This window comes from Talpa occidentalis, unplaced genomic scaffold (assembly GCF_014898055.3).
Source record: "Talpa occidentalis isolate TD23 unplaced genomic scaffold, MPIMG_talOcc4v2.1, whole genome shotgun sequence".
Classification (NCBI taxonomy): Eukaryota; Metazoa; Chordata; class Mammalia; order Eulipotyphla; family Talpidae; genus Talpa; species Talpa occidentalis.
The window spans coordinates 79,476,859-79,493,561 of NW_026555331.1; positions in this window are offsets into that span (position 1 = coordinate 79,476,859).

Consider the following 16,703-nt stretch of genomic DNA (forward strand, 5'->3'; position numbering starts at 1 on the left):
GAAGTGAAGTGACTTGCCCAACACCACCCATTACACATCTATCATGTCACTGAAGGCCATTTATTCTCACCTTATAAGACTGTTGCATCAAATGGCCCCATGTTAGCTCAGAGTGGGAAGCTTTTTGGAGAGGTTTGCTGTTCTGGGCTTGTCCCTTCCTTGGTAGCAAGAAGCCAGCAGCTCCTCTTTTTTCTATTAGAATCAAGTGGCTAAATGAAGCCTGAGAGTTGTCTGCAGCCACAGTTGGTTTCACAGGCCAATCTAATTTCCCTTAGGGGCGCAGACTTGAAAAACTTATAAAAAAAAAAACCTTTTTTTTTTTTTAAGAAAAAAGGGGGACCTCCTGGGTGACCTAGCCATTTAGTTTCAGCACTGACACCACCGAGGCCTGGATTCCATTGCCCGCTAGAGACCTGACCCACATGTGGCCCAGTGACCATTCTGGTCTTGCCTCGGCTCCCCTTAGCAGTGTGATTCATGGATCTGCCTGTTCTGCTCCCCACTCTGGCACTGGTGGATCCTCTCCTCCTCCCTCTCCCCCTCTAGCTACACTGGGGCAGGGTCTGCCTCAGCTCTACTTTCTGAATGACCCTGGTTCTATCAGAGCAGCTTCATTCATGGAATGAAGTTCAAGTACTGCCCCCTCTTCTTCTAAGCAAAAAACTAAAAGAAATATCAGCCTGCTTCCCCATCTGTAAGCTGAAGATAATATTTATCCCATTGCGTTATTTTCAGGATCTAATAAAACAAAGAACAGTCAGTGAGTGCCAAAGGAGTAAACGGCCAATCAATGACAGCTCTTTTGTTATTATTCACCCAACTTTCTTAAGCATCTCTCAGAACTGTCACATTCTTCAGCCCTCCCCCTACTATGTGGTCAGAACAGTCTTTGCGCTCAGCCCTCTGCCTCCTTCCCCTCTTCTCTCTCAGTTACCCTCTGGCACCGCCAGGGAGCAGCAGCTCAGGCCCCAGGCCCATCAAGAGGCTCCTCCCCGCAGCTGTCCCTGGGGTCTCAGGGTTCTCTCCACTTGCCACACACAGCCATGCTGGGGCTCCTCGCCCTCCTGGGGGCCCTCCTGTTTCGCTGTAAGTCGCCATCTGCTTCCATCTGTAGGGATGCAGGGAGGGGTCTGGGGTCTTGGGGAGGGGGTGGAGTTTGGGGAATAGAGGGTTGTATAAGGAGGCTGCGAGGGTCCCCATCCCCTGCCTCACCGCCATGTCTCGCAGGATGCCGGGCCGCAGTCACGCTGGAGCAACCGCTGTCGGTGCTGGGGCGCGCGGGCAGCTCGGCCATCCTGCCCTGTGGGGTCAGCACCAAGGTCAGCTCCATCCACTGGTACCGCCCCCAGCAGGGCAGGGCCCCCGAGAGGCTCCTCCGACTGGCCACGGCCAATTCAGATGTGCAGTGGGATTCGGTCCTGAAAGAGGATAAAGTCTGGGCCACGTGTTCCGAGCAAGGCTCCCGCTGCTCCCTGACGGTGCTGAGGCTGCAGAAGGGCGACGAGGGAAGGTACTACTGCGCGGCCTGGGACACACAGCCTGGCGCCCCGCCCCGGCCGCCGCTCAAAAACCAATGGGATTTCCTTTCACCGGGTCTGGTAACTTCCATCCACTTGGCTCCCTTGCCTTTCCCTGTGCTAATCCGGCCCCGTGCTGGGCTCTCCTGCTGGCTCTCTGGATGGCCGCCTGCACGTTGTGGAAGACACTCCTGAACCGCCAGGGCTCATGCCTCTGAGGACATGGGGGCTGTGCAGTAGGACGGGTTTGTAAAAACCACCCAATTCAGCGTTTCTGAAGCATTTGGAGGAGAAAGTGCGCTGTTTCATCCAGGAGCCACTGGTCACCGTGGTTAGCATGGGTGACATACAAACCTGTCTGAAGATTTAGCAGCCCATCCGATATTTTTATATTGATATCATGGTGAAATGACAAACACTATCTTGGACATTTAGACTAAATAGAGTCCTAAAACTTATTTGATTCCTTTGACCTTTTACAAAATGCTCTAGCTAGGAAATTTTCAATTTGTGATTCGTTTAGTGATTCCTGTGGATGTCTGTCATACACTGAATGTGTAAGAAACTGGTCATCTTCCCTGAATAATGCACAAATAAAATATTTTGTGAATCATTTCAAGGATGAAGGTGTCTCTGGAAATTTACCACAGTGACGGAAAATAGAGACAGGAAATCAACCCCTATTTCCAGTTTGTGAAATGTTGCCCCACCCGTTGTTAGCCTTGTGCAGGCAGGAGTCAGCTATGAGAGGTGCTGGAACAGCATTGCCAACTTCCCAGTGTCCTCATGGACTGGCAAGCCCTCAGGCTCATGTGGAGGGGTGAAATCCTCACAGCAGGGGTGCAGCCAACCCTGAATGAGACAGCAGCCCTCCTGTTGTCCTCTTCTTAAAGACCACCTCATGTGGAATTTTGGGTGGAGCAACAGTATCTCAACACCTGTTCTCTATCTGTAAAATGAGCTGGTTTCCCTGCTAAAATGATCTGACACTGATTTCTCTATCACAACAGGTATACAAATCAGGTACCTACTTAAAAAGTCACTTAATTTCATGAAAAGAAACAAAAAGGGAAAGAAGATCTAGGTTTCTGATCCTTCAGCCTGAAGCAGGAAACACCTGTGTTTCCCTGTGTAAAGGGAGAAAAAGCTCTTGGAGGTCTAAGCTAATTACAAATGCTCCCTATCTGTCTGACTGGGCACCACCATCATTGCCTCACACAGGAGCTCAGACTGACTTTGTGAGTAGCCCAGATATTAATTTGCTGCCTTTCTCCAACTGATTCCTTCTCCTTGTCTCAGTGAAGGATATTTCTGCCAACTTTTTGCAAAATAGAGTCAGTCTGTTCTCTCCCCTATAATTTAAGACAGACCAATTCTTGTGGATTCTGCATCCTAAGTATTATTGAATCTATGCATACCTCCACACCACTCATCTCCCTGACTCTAAAATGGCTCCTCCTACCCAGTTCCCCAAGACCATACACTGGTCTGATCAAGTCCCTGCTCAGATTTCCTTACCCTTGGTCTGAAGACTAAATCTGGAGTTCTTAGACTATGAGGATCTCTGCTGTGACCATCACCTCCCTGCCTTTTCTTTAACGATTCTCTTCCTAGAATTCTAAATCTGGTCCTACAGGTTGCTTGTAGATTTTCTGCCTGGAATGAGGAGTAGCCCACTTTTCCTTGCTAGGTGCTGTTCATTGTTTGGGCTCAGTTCAGCACATTCTCCTGCAGGAAGCTTCCCCTGTCCAGGAACTCAGGGATGATCTTGCCTCCAATTTCTTTCTAGTAAACCAACCCCCACACAATCCCTGAGACTCCTTTCACCTGACAACACACAAAATGAGATCAGGTTTCATGTGTGACAAATTCCAGGTAGACTGGAAATCCACACCTTCTCCATCAATTGTCAGCATTCACAGCGTAGGGAGATAAGTCTCAGGCACCTACTATCCTGCCTTCTGGGACTGCACAGTAGGAGACAGGAGAGCCTCTCAGTCAACAACTGTCCATTGGTTCTTCCCGCACTGTTAAGAGCTGGGAAGCTAGTTACCATCAGGATGCTTTATACAGTGTCTAACCATGATCACATACATGCCTTTCTGGTGTCACTAAATTCTATATTTTTCAAATTGAAAGGTTTATATAAATATATAGAAATAATCAGTCTCATTTTTCCAGGGATCTATTCTCTCCAATTGGCTTTCTCATGGCAGCCATTATTATTTATCTGGAGCAACCATCTGACTCTCCCCATTTTCTACCAAGTTATATACCACATTATTGCTGTGACTTATTTTGATCTATTCAATTTTCAGTATTTTCTTTGATTAAAATTATGAGTATTAGATTAAATGCTATTCCTTTTCCTAGAGGCTAAAATGCAACCAGCACAGCATGATCTAGCTCCAAATAGGCAGAGTGCCATGGCAAAAATATCAAATGAATGCCCTGGGGTAGTGATATTAGATTTTGCACAAATTATGAATCCTAGTTCTTATTAAGTCTATATCAAAATCTACCTCACACTGGGTTGAGGATTCATTCATTTGCTGCCATAGATTCTATTCATCCAACAATAAATGTTTGACGACTGTGAGGCATGCCGTAGCTATCAGCAGAAATCATAGATGTCATCTGCTCTGTCAAAGGTAAAGGTCACTTCTGTAGATCCCCTTCCTCCTTCCATGTCTCTCCTCACATATCTCCTTCCAGGTCTCCTCCCCAGCAGGAGCAGCAGCAAGGCAGGCCCAAGAATAAGAGCTCTTGCTCTTCAGCCATCTGCCTTCCTGTTACGCAGCTCCACCAGGCCGCTCGGCTCCACCCATGGTTACATGGGGCAGGGAGCCAAGGGAACAGCACCCCAATATTATAACTATTAAATTGTAATCATAATAAAATCTTTTCAAGGTATTACATAGAGCTGTTTAAGAAACAGCTTGGCACAATTGCTGGCACTTTAGAAGGTGTTCCCAGGATAAACATATCACTGCTATTTACTGTGACTTCCCCAAGGACACACATCCTCCGGGGGACTGTGCATCCCCAAACTGTCATTCTGGCTTTTCCAAAGCAATGTGTCCTCAGAGTTACAAGGGTCCAAGGCACTCTCCTTAGGTGTCCCTTTGTGGCAGCTCCATTGCTTGGCACTTGGTTTATGGGTCATGTCCAGAGAGCTGAACCCCCAGGCTGGGCCTGGCCCATTCCAGGGCAAGAAAGTGGGAGAGCCTGGCAGCTGTGTGGGGTAGATCTGCACCCACAGTGCCCTGAGGACCTGGTGCACCTGCAGCCTCAGAGCCTTTGGGAAAGCAGGAAAGGGCCACAGCTTTTTCTGAGGTTTCTGGGCTACATTCAACTTTCCTAGAACTTGTGCCACAGCACTGGCATGAGCTGTTGCTATTTCCTGAGGAGTTACATGGGGGCACAAAACAGCACCAGGCACAGGAAAATGAAATGAGGACCCATCATCAGCTTATCTGACTTCCTGTGGACTCATGTCAACTCCTTTACCAGTCCACTGAGATGAAGATTCATTCACTGGTTCCCAATTACAACACAGTGTAGACTGTTCAACCAACAGCTTCTATTACTCTTTTAGGAAATGAACAGGCAATATACATTGCAGGTTGCTAACACCCTTGTTTTATTATTATTATTATTATTATTATTATTATTATTATTATTATTATATTCATTTTTTCAAGCTTACTAAGGAAAATAGAAAAGTAAAGACAGACACCTGTACAGACACAGGCTGGCATTCCTCAAAGCAAGAATTCTACTCACCCTGGTTAGAATGGTCCCAAACACCGGCATGCTAATTCATCCATGATTTGTATGAAATATCCACAGGGCTCCAGTGAATCCTGATGCTGTGGGAAGTGCTATGAGGAGGCTCACTGCACACACAATGCAGCTATAGCCCTGCAGAATTATCCATAGAGACCTACAACCATCCAGGGACCATGAAATTATAGGAAAAAATGATTCGTGATAGACTCTGCTGTGTTTCTGCAAGGCAACACCTGAATTAGCTGAATCAGAAATATATCCTGGAATACATGCACTGAGCAGCAATGTTTTTAATACATCTTCATCATCTCCATAATAATTCTGCTCTCTCAACATGTGACATGTACAATTATCAGGATCAGGTGAAGAAGATAATATGCAATACTGAGCTTAGACTTGTGAACAGTGATGAGTATTCTGGTCTAGCTGGGATAAGAACAAAGCCCTCTGCATAGACTTGGAGTCAAAGCAGGTGGGATTTTCTGTGGAGCAGCTATGCAAGAATCTGCAGTCTCTGGGTTCCCTTCTTTAAACCCCACTGATGTCTAGTGAGCTGGACTATGAAAATTGCAGCAAGGGTACACGTCCCAAAATTCCATCTTGCTTTTGCTATACTAATTGTCCCCTCCAGAAATTCAAGTAAACTGCAGGGTGCCCTAGGAAGTTTGAATTCATGACACACGTGAAATTTCTTTAGAGTAAATAGGTTTCAGAACTGTCCACCAGAGTGTATTTTGTTTTCCCCTCTAAATCTGGCAGCCCTGTGTGAGGTGACTTTTATTGGGATGAGCTGATATCCTCTAACTGATTTTACACTCCCGTATGGGCACAGACACACATGCCCACTCATTTACTTTTGAGGAGGGTCAAAAACAGCCCAGTATTACTGATCCAGTTTTTCTTTTTCTTTTTCTTTTTTTTTTTTTTACTGAAGTGAGTCCACTGCTTATCAAATTTGCTGTTGGTTGCCTTCAAGTTTACTCACAAGTACAAAAAGCAAAGTATTTCAGGGTAAGAATGAAGAAGTTTCATCAAGGAAAAGACCTTGGTGGAAGCTTTAAAACTACCACTGAATTGCATGCAGTTAGGCTGACTCAGGACTGCTCACTGCACTAGCACAGGCAGCTTTGTCTGCAGTGCCCCTCCCCAGCCTGCCCCCCTGCTCTCCATCTGCCCCTGGTCTGGGCCCCCTGCTCTGGCTCCCCTGGAGGGACCTGCTCTCAGCTGCCACAGGAGGGGCTCATAAAGCTCTGCAGAGGCAGAGCTCCTGTCCAGGGCCCCAAAACCATTTCCTCTGCACCATCAGCCTGGCCTCTCCTAGGACAGAGCCTCAGTTACCTCAGAGCCCCTGCTGGCTCACTGCTTCTGTCCTGGGCTCACTTTCTTATTGAGTAGGATTTGACTTGTGAGTAGTATTCTGCTCCTCTAACCAGCTGGTCCATATCCTTCCAAGGGTCAGCAGGAGGCCATGCTGTGGGCTCTAGCTCTACTCCTAGCTTTCCTGTCTCCCAGTAAGTATATTGCAGAGAACCTCGTGGGATTTAGTACTTTTTAGAATGGGAGGTGTTGGGGGCACACCAAGGGATTCAAGCTACATCTTTCTCATTATGTTTTTTTCTTCCCTTTGCAGCCAGTCCTCTATCCTTCAACTCAGCAGGGAGAAAGATGTCAGTAACCAAGAGGACTGGGTCTTTAGCTGAAATCACCTGTGACATTGTTGACCAAACCGTCAGCATCATCCACTGGTATAGACATCAAGAGGGAAAGGCCCCACACCGCCTTCTCTACTTTTCGTTCACTGCTTCCGAAGCTGTGGTAGAGGCTGGAATCAGTTCAGAAAAATACCATATTTTTGAATGCTCAGGAAGGAGCTGTAATCTAGTTGTCCGAAGTGTTCAACATAGTGATGCTGGTGTGTATTACTGCGCCGCCTGGGACAGCCACAGTGACTCAGACTTCCCCTCGCCTGCACATAATTCTGCTTGCAGCTGCCAGGTTCAGCCCTGGTACCCAGGATGGGCCAGGCCCTGCCTCACTTCCTGCCCTGACTTCACTGTGCTCAGAAAGAATAAAAACCTTGAACTCAATGTGAAATTCCTCCCTTATATCTACTCTATTGCCTCTCCCCCAACCAGCTGAGTTCTAAGAATTTCCTAAGGACTGAGCTCCATTCTCAAGGTCGAAGGCAACTAACTTGGCACAGTGTCCTTTCAGCTCCCGGGTCCTGGGAGCCAGTGGAGTCTGTTCCCTGTACAGACAAGGTCTCCTGGGCTGGGTCTAGCAGAGGAGACATGGGGAGGGGAATGTGGGGAGGCAGCTGTCCTGAAACAACAACCCCATCCTTATCCAGAGATGAGGACTGGGAATGGGGCTTATTCATCTCTCAGGAGTAAGAGAAATGATGGAACAAAAACCTGGGACTTCATGGAGACCTCAAACTAGAACCAATGTGTTATCTTTTCCCTCACCATAAGCAACCATAGTATTTTGAATATAGTGAAAATGTACGAGAAAAGTGGTTGATGTGGACATGCCAATCATTGTCATCTCCTTAACCTTCTCGGAAAGTTCAGGCCACAGTCAGAACTGTTCCGTTTGAAGCAAAGCTAAATGTTTCTGTCCATCCCCCTTTTTGACACACCCAAGTCATGCCCAGGAATTAGTCTTACCTGATCATTTTTCTAAATAATTAAAATTAAGGGGATCTTTGGGTGATAAATCAGATGACGAGTACTCTTTATTTTATTTTATTTATTTATTTAAAAGATTTATTTATTTATAAAAGCACTGGGTACAGTCAGAAGCGCGGGAGGGTGAGAGAACTCACCAGAGCCAGAGCAGGGAGCAGAGCAGGCAGAAGGACCGAAGTACACTGCTGAGGGGAGCAGCGGGCGGCAGGAGAGGTCTGCGCACCATGTGGGACCCTCCTCTGGTGGCCGGGGAGCAGCCGGGGATCGAACCGGAGCTGCAGAGGCTGCGGGCAGCTTCGCAACCCAGCGCTCAACCGCTGTGCCACCGGGGAGGCCTACGAGTACTCTTTAAATTTGATATGTTTTAAGGAAAGGATTGCCTATTTGGAGCTGCCATATTGGGCCAAGATTAAAGATGTAAAATTAACACTGATATTGGATAGCCCATGAGTACTTACCATGCTCATCGAACCAGCCAACTGTCTGTGAGAATTCTTGAACATTCATCTGACATTCCAAACTCCTAGAACAGTGTTTCTCAAAGTGTGACCATGGAGCACTGCAAAATACACTGCATCAGAAGTACATGGAAGCCTTTGTATAAAAGTGCAGGTTTTGGTAGCAGCAACACAATAAATCAGAATTTGGGATGGGAGCCTTAAAATGTCATTTTTTTGGTAATCTTCACATGATTTTTACTCAAATGATTTTCAAGAAACTATATGCTAGCAGTAACAGATATTGGCCTCTCTGAAATGCACCGGTTCCCAGTGTGACTCATGAATGCCTTCTGGAAATGTTCTCAGAGACTTCTCTCCCCCATTCACTCGCCTACTCCCCGTTTTCTTGCTGCCTGGCTGCTTCTGTTCTGACAAATCATTCCATTTCTCCATGATGAGCCCAAAACCCAAAGTCAAATGTATTATAGATGATTTATATCACCACCATAATAATTCCGCTCTCTTGATATGTAACATGTACAATTATTAGGACTAGATGAAGAAGATAATGTGCAATATTAGGCTCAGATTTGTGAACAGTGAGAAATATTCTGGTCTAGTTTGCAAAAGAGCAAAGCCCTCTGCATAAACTTGGAGTCACAGCAGGTGGGACTCTCTGTGAAGCAGCTATGCAAGAATGTGCAGTCTGTGGGTAACCTTTCTTAAACCCCATTGATGGCCAGTGACCTGGACTATGAAAATTGCAACAAGGGAACCCAGCCTTGCAGCATCACATTGCAGCCCTTATCAGTGAGGTAAGTGACATCCAAGCCCAGCATTGTCCTCCTCTGTGCAACGAACGCATCAGCCTATCTTCAGGTCAAATTAACTGAGGACCAGGAGAACCCTAATCCAACAGCACCCTAGCCCCAATAAGCACAATTACATTTTTAGTTTATATGTTACAAGTTTAATTTTTGTTCTGGGGTTTTCATACATTTTAATCAATCTCCTTTTCTGGTCCCTAAGTTTCCTGGCTTAATTGAAAAATACCACCATTCCCCTGCTCTGCTCCCTGCTGTGGCTCTGGTGAATTCTCTCACCCTCCCGCGCTTCTGACTGTACCCAGTGCATGTATAAACAAAAAAACAAACAAACAAATAAATAAATAAATAAATAAAACATGCCTCTTTAAAAAAAAAAAAGAAAAATACCACCATTCCACGATGATACAAGGACACTGAAAGCTTGATTCTGTGTCAAACTCTGGGATGTTGGGACTTCAGTGTTGCCACTGAGGCAACCTCATAGCGTGTGCATGTGTCCCTGACAAGATAAGCCCAGTTCCCTTTTTATATCCCATCATTCTGATGAGACAGCAGAACATGAATCACTTTAGAGAAAGTCAAAAACAATAATTGAGACACCCTATTATTTTACTATTAGTATTTTAAATATAGCCAAAAAAAGTACACAGGTGGTGAATGATCATCTGTGTACACGTCGCAAAGTTCCACCTGCTTTTGCTATACTATTTCATTACTAGTTGTCTTCTCTATAAATTCAAGTAAACTGCAGATCTCAGTAAATAAAGTACAGGGTGCCCAGGTAAGTTTGAATTCACAATACACATGAAATTTCTTTAGACTTGTAAGTAGGTTTCAGAGCTGTCCACCAGCAGGCCTGTCTGAGGTGCCTTTTATGGGGATGAACAGAAATCCTCTAACTGATTTTACACCCCCACACGGGCACAGACACACACACAGTCACTTACTTTTGAGGAAAATAAAAATCAGTCCAATGTAACTGATCCAGTTTGTATTTTACTGAAATAGGTCCACTGCTAATCAGATTTGCTGTTGGTTGCCTTCAAGTTTACTCACAAGTACAAAAAGCAAAGTGTTTCAGGGTAAGAATAAAGAAATTGGATCAAAGAAAAGACCTTGGTGGAAGTTTTAAAACTGCCACTGAATTGCATGCAGTTAGGCTGGCTCAGGACTGCTCACTGCACTGGGCACAGGCAGCTTTGTCTGCAGTGTCCCTCCACAGCCTGCCCCTGTGGCAGCTTCTGCCCCTGCGGCAGCCTCTGCCCCTGTGGCAGCCTCTGCTGCTGAACGCCGGTGAGCATGCTGAACAAAGGGTGGCAGTTACTCAGACACAGAAAGTCAGAGTACATAAGACCCCCTTCCCCTGTGCGATGGACTGGACAGCCAATGAGGGGTAAGATCGGGGGCAGACTACAGAAGGCACTGGCTGCACATGTGTCTGCGACTCCTGACAACCTAAGACAGGCGCAGTCCCCGAGGGGATTCATAAAAACCCCTTCTTTGGCCTTATAAGAAGATGGCTGCTATAAAGCAATGCCATTGTATTCCAGCTAACACTGCCCAGTTTGCTGAGACCACACCGCTAATCTTTAACTTACAATTCAATAGCTTTGTGCTTCACTGCCCAGTTGCTACCTTAAACTGGTTTGACTACTTACAGAAAATGCTTAAGAATTTAATCAAGGGCCTCCCAGGTGGCACAGCGGTTGAAGGCTGGGTTGCAAAGCTGCCCGCGGCCTCTGCGGCGCTGGTTCGATCCCCGGCTGCTCCCCGGCCACCGGAGGCGGGTCCCAATTGGCGCGCAGACCTCTCCTGCCGCCCGCTGCTCCCCTCAGCAGTGTACTTCGGTCCTTCTGCCTGCTCTGCTCCCCGCTCTGGCTCTGGTGAATTCTCTCACCCTCCCGCGCTTCTGACTGTACCCAGTGCTTGTATAAACAAAACAAACAAACAAATAAATAAATAAATAAAACATGCCTCTATAAAAAAAAAAGAATTTAATCAAGAAAAATAGTTGTTGTGATTTTATAATAGTAAATTTAAACAACAGAAATAGTTACAAGTAATAGTAAAGAAATATCTATGTTATAGTATACAAATAATACACAATGAAGATGGAATATTAACAGTTGAATCAATGTTTAAACTAAGGTTAATGGCAAAGACCTGAGAGTCAAAAATGGTTTAGGATGAAGGAGACCTCTTGCTGAGGTCTCGGTATGCACTTGATTTATTGATGATTGTACTTAATTGGAATCTAGAAATAGTGCATATTGTTTTATATTATGTTTCACTGCATGTAATAATCTGATGTATGATTAACCACATTCTGTGAAAAATAATCTTATGTAGTGGTCAAAAAGATGTATAAAAAGAGAAGGTTAATTCCAGCAATTACACTGAGATTTTCACTCCCTTAGAGTGTGTCTGTGTGTCACTTCTTTCTTTCTCTTCCGCCCGAATCCTTCGACCACCTCGTGCTCATTCTCACTCAATCCCTGAGATTGCCTCGGTCTCCCCGCCACTGCTGGGCTGGTCCGCGGCATGCCCCCCTGCTCTCCATCTGCCCCTGGTCTGGGCACCCTGCCCTGGCTCCCCTGGAGGGGCTGCTCTCAGCTGCCACAGGAGGGGCTCATAATGGGTTGGAGCAGAGGCAGAGCTCCTCCCCCAGGGCCCCCAGCACCATTTCCTCTGCACCATCAGCCTGGCCTCTCCTAGGACAGAGCCTCAGTTACCTCACAGCCCCTGCTGGCTCACTGCCTCTGTCCTGGGCTCACTTTCTTATTGAGTAGGATTTGACTTGTGAGTAGTATTCTGCTCCTCTAACCAGCTGGTCCATTTCCTTCCAAGGGTCAGCAGGAGGCCATGCTGTGGGCTCTAGCTCTACTCCCCGTTTTCCTGGCTCCGAGTAAGTATGTCGCATAGAAACTCATTGGATTTCGTATTTTTTGGAATGGGGGAGGGCACAAGAGTGATTGTAGCTACATATTTCTCATTATTTTTTGTTCTTCCCTTTGCAGCCAGTCAGCTATCCTTCAACTCAGCAGGGAGAAAGATGTCAGTAACTGAGAGGACTGGGTCTTTAGCTGAAATCACCTGTGACATTGTTGACCAAACCGTCAGCATCATTCACTGGTATAGACATCAAGAGGGAAAGGCCCCGCACCGCCTTCTCTACTTTTCCTTCACTACTTCCAAAGCTGTGGTAGAGGCTGGAATCAGTTCAGGAAAATACCATATTTTTGAATGTTCAGGAAGGAGCTGTAATTTAGTTGTCGGAAGTGTTCAACATAGTGATGCTGGTGTGTATTACTGCGCCGCCTGGGACAGCCACAGTGACGCAGACTTCCCCTCGCCTGCACATAATTCTGCTTGCAGCTGCCAGGTTCAGCCCTGGTACCCAGGATGGGCCAGGCCCTGCCTCACTTCCTGCCCTGATGTCACTGTACTCAGAAGGAAGAGAGGCCCTGGACTCAGTGTCCAATTCCACCCGCATATCCACTCCCTTTCCTCTCCCTCAACAAGCTGAGCTCCAAGACTTCCCTAAGGACTGAGCTCCCATAGGAAACAACATAGGAAACAACATGGCACACAGAGTCCTTTCATCTCCCCCAGTCCTGGGGCCAGTGGAGTCTGCTTCCTGCACAGACAAGGTCTCCTGGGCTGGGCCTAGCAGAGGAGACATGGGGGGAGCAAAGTGGGGAGGCAGCTGTCCTGATACATTGACCCAATCCTTATCCAGAGATGAGGACTGGGAATGGAGCTTATTCATCTCAGGAGTAAGAGCAATGATGGGACAAAAACCTGCAACTTCATGGAGACCTCAAACCAGGAACCAATGTGTCATCTTTTGGACAAACTGCTATTTCCCTCACCTAAGCAACCTTGGTGTTTTGAATATAGTGAAAATGTAGGAGAAAAGTGGTTGATGTGGACATGCCAATCATTGTGATCTCCTTAACCTTCTTGGAAAGTTCAGGCCACAGTCAGAACTGTTTCGTTTGAAGCAAAACTAAATGTTTCTGTCCATCCCCCTTTTTAACACACCCAAGTCATGCCCAGGAATTAGTCTTACCTGATCATTTTTCTAAAAAATTAAAATTAAGGGGCTCTTTGGGTGAAAAATCAGATGATGAATACTCTTTAAATTTTATAGTATTCTTAGGAAAGGATTGTGGCTGCCAAGATTAAAGATGCAAAATTAACTCTGAAATATGGATAGCCCATGAGTACTTACCATGCTTACTGAACCAGTCAACTGTCTGTGAGAACTCTTGAACATTAACTGACATTCCAAACTCCTAGAACAGTGTTTCTCAAAGTGTGTCCATGGAACCACCGCAAAATACCCTGTATCAGAAGGACCTGGAAGCCTTTGCATAAAAGTGCACGTTTGGGTAGCAACACCACAAGTAATCAGAATTTGGGACGGGACCCTTAAAATGTCATTTTTTTGATAATCTTTACAATTGTTTTTTACTCAAATGATATTCAAGAACTTATGTGCTAGCAGTGACTCATAAAACAGTATCTCTCTCTCTGAAATGGCCCATCCCCATTCTGACTCCTGATGTCTTCTGGAAAGTTCTCAGGCCCTTCTCCCACCCACTGGCCCCACCCTGCTGCTCTGACAGCTCATCATGTTTCTTGGTCATGCACCAAACCCAAAGACAAAACTTCAGCTCTTTCACATTCCTGTGAGCTCAGGCATGGAGCTGTGTCCTAAAAGAACCAGCTTTCTTTTGTTCCTTGTCCCAGGGACTGTGTTTAATCTCTTTTGAAGCTTTAAAGAAGCCTGTTCCTTACCTTGGTACATCATCACATTCTCATCTACATCCACCAGTATTGCTAAGGTTTACTTCTGCATAGTTATTCTTTGATTTGCCTTGAATAATGTTTGTGTTTTGGGGTAAGGTAGGTAAGTTAATGTGGAGAGACAATTTTCAAATTATTGATTAATCTTTCATTACCTACACTTTTTCACAGTCAACGTGTGAAAACTAATCTTCCATATTTCACATCGCCCTCCCTGCTCTCTCTCCTCCAGTGTATGTGCCAGTGTCCCCAAGGATAAAACTAGACGTGGACGTCACAACTTCCCATTTACAAAGGGGGTCACAGCCCTGTTCCAGGAGTGAAAATCTTAATTACTATAAATTTAAAACAGTTCTTGATATTTGGTTCTCAAATATTTCTTCTGATTTCCCCCAACTTTTTTCGCTAAACTATATTTACGAACCCATTAATTTATTTATAAAACAATAAATTTTCACAAACATAGGTAATATCACACTGTGAACAAAACACACCATTTTAAAAAACACGCCCCCCAAAAAAATAATTAAAATTGAAATATATGATTAAAGCAAGTACCACAGTTGTTCTGATGTGTTGTCTTGTATCCTATTTTGTGAACTCCAGCACCAATGCCAATACCAATGATTAGTCATCATTTCTACACCCACTTCCCTTCTCTGGTCTCTAGGAGCCACTTTCTGGTCTTTCATACATCCTCCTAATTTTTCTACTGAGTCCTTCATTTTATATTTGTCGTTTGACACATCAAAAGGAGTCTCTGGTTGAGGATGTGGTAGGGGCTAAGGAGAGAGGGAGGGCTCCAAGCCTGGTGTCTGAACCTGCTTGTATACGCTGCATAGGCTACATGGAAACACCATGTGATCAATATCTGTTGTTGTCTTTGAACTCTACTTTCAGAAACCTGTTTACTGTCCATGCAACCCCATGAGGCCCTTCTTACAAATGGGGAAGAAGAGGTGAAGTGACTTGCCCAAGACCAGCGTTACCCATCCATCATGTCACTGAAGGCCATTCACTCTCGCCTCAGAAGACCGCTGCATCAGATGATCCCATGTCAGCTCAGAGTGGGCAGCATTTTGGACAGGGATTGCTGTTCTGGGCTTGTCCCAGAACAAGAAGTAAGAAGCCAGCAGCTGCTCTTTGTTCTATTAGGATCAAGTGGCTAAACAAAGCCCGAGTTGTCTGCAGTCACACTTGACTCTTGACCCCAACCTAATTTCCTTTAGGTGTGCAAAACTTATTAAAAATACCAACCTGCTTCCCCATCTCCAATCTGAACGCCATGATATTTATTCCATAGGGTTATTTTCAGGACTTAATAAAACAATGAACATAAACCATTCAGTGCAGTGAGAAAGGAGTAAACGGCCAAACTGTTCAGCTCTTGCTGCTATTGTTAGTCCACCAACTTTCTGGAGCATTTCTCAGAACTGTCACATTTATCAGCCCTCCCCTCGCCACGTGGTCAGACTTTTGTCTTTCCCCAGCCCTCTCCCTCCTTCCCCTTTTCTCTCACAGTTACCTACTGGCCCCAGCCAGGAAGCAGCTGCTCAGGTCCTAACCTGGCCCCTGCCCCCATCAAGAAGGCTCCTCCCTGCAATGAGCACCGCGGGGTCTCTGGGCTTCAGTCCACTGGGCAGACACAGAAACACGGTGGGGCTCCTTGCCCTCCTGGGGGCCCTCCAGTTTCCCTGTAAGTCCTGTTCTTCCATCTGTTGCATTTCCAGGGTGGGGCTGGGGTATTGGGGAAGATGTGGGGGGCTGGGGAATGGGGAGATGGGTAAGGAGGCTGCGAGGGTCCCCATCCCCTGCCTCACCTCCGAGTCATGCAGGCTGCTGGGCCACAGTCACGCTGGAGCAGCCGCTGTCCATGCTAGGGCGCACGGGCAGCTCGGCCTTCCTGCCCTGTGGGTCCCCACCAAGGTCAGCTCCATCCACTGGTACCGCCCCCAGGAGGGCAGGGCCCCCGAGAGGCTCCTCCGACTGGCCATGGCCAATTCAGATGTGCAGTGGGATTCGGTCCTGAAAGAGGATAAAGTCTGGGCCACGTATTCCGAGGAAGGCTCCAGCTGCTCCCTGACACTGCTGAGGCTGCCTTGTGTCCCAGGGGCCTGGGGCCTGGGACACAAAGCCTGGCGCCCGGCCCGGCCGCTACTCAAAAACCAGTGGGATTTCCTTTCTCCAGGTCTGGTAACTTCCATCCAGTTGGCTCCCTTGCCTTTCCCTGTGCTAATCCGGCCCCGTGCTGGGCTCTCCTGCTGGCTCTCTGGATGGCCGCCTGCACGTTGTGCAAGACACTCCTGAACCGCCAGGGCTCATGCCTCTGAGGACACGGGGGCTGTGCAGTAGGACGGGTTTGTAAAAACCACCCAATTCAGCGTTTCTGAAGCATTTGGAGGAGAATGCGCGCTGTTTCATCCAGGAGCCACTCGTCACCGTGGTTAGCATGTGTGACATACAAACCTGTCTGAAGATTAAGCAGCCCATCCGATATTTTTATATTGATATCATGCTGAAATGACAAACTATATTTTGGATATTTAGACTAAAGAGTCCTAAAACGTATCTGATTCCTTTGACCATTTTACAAAATGCTATTGCTAGGAAATTTTCAATTTGTGA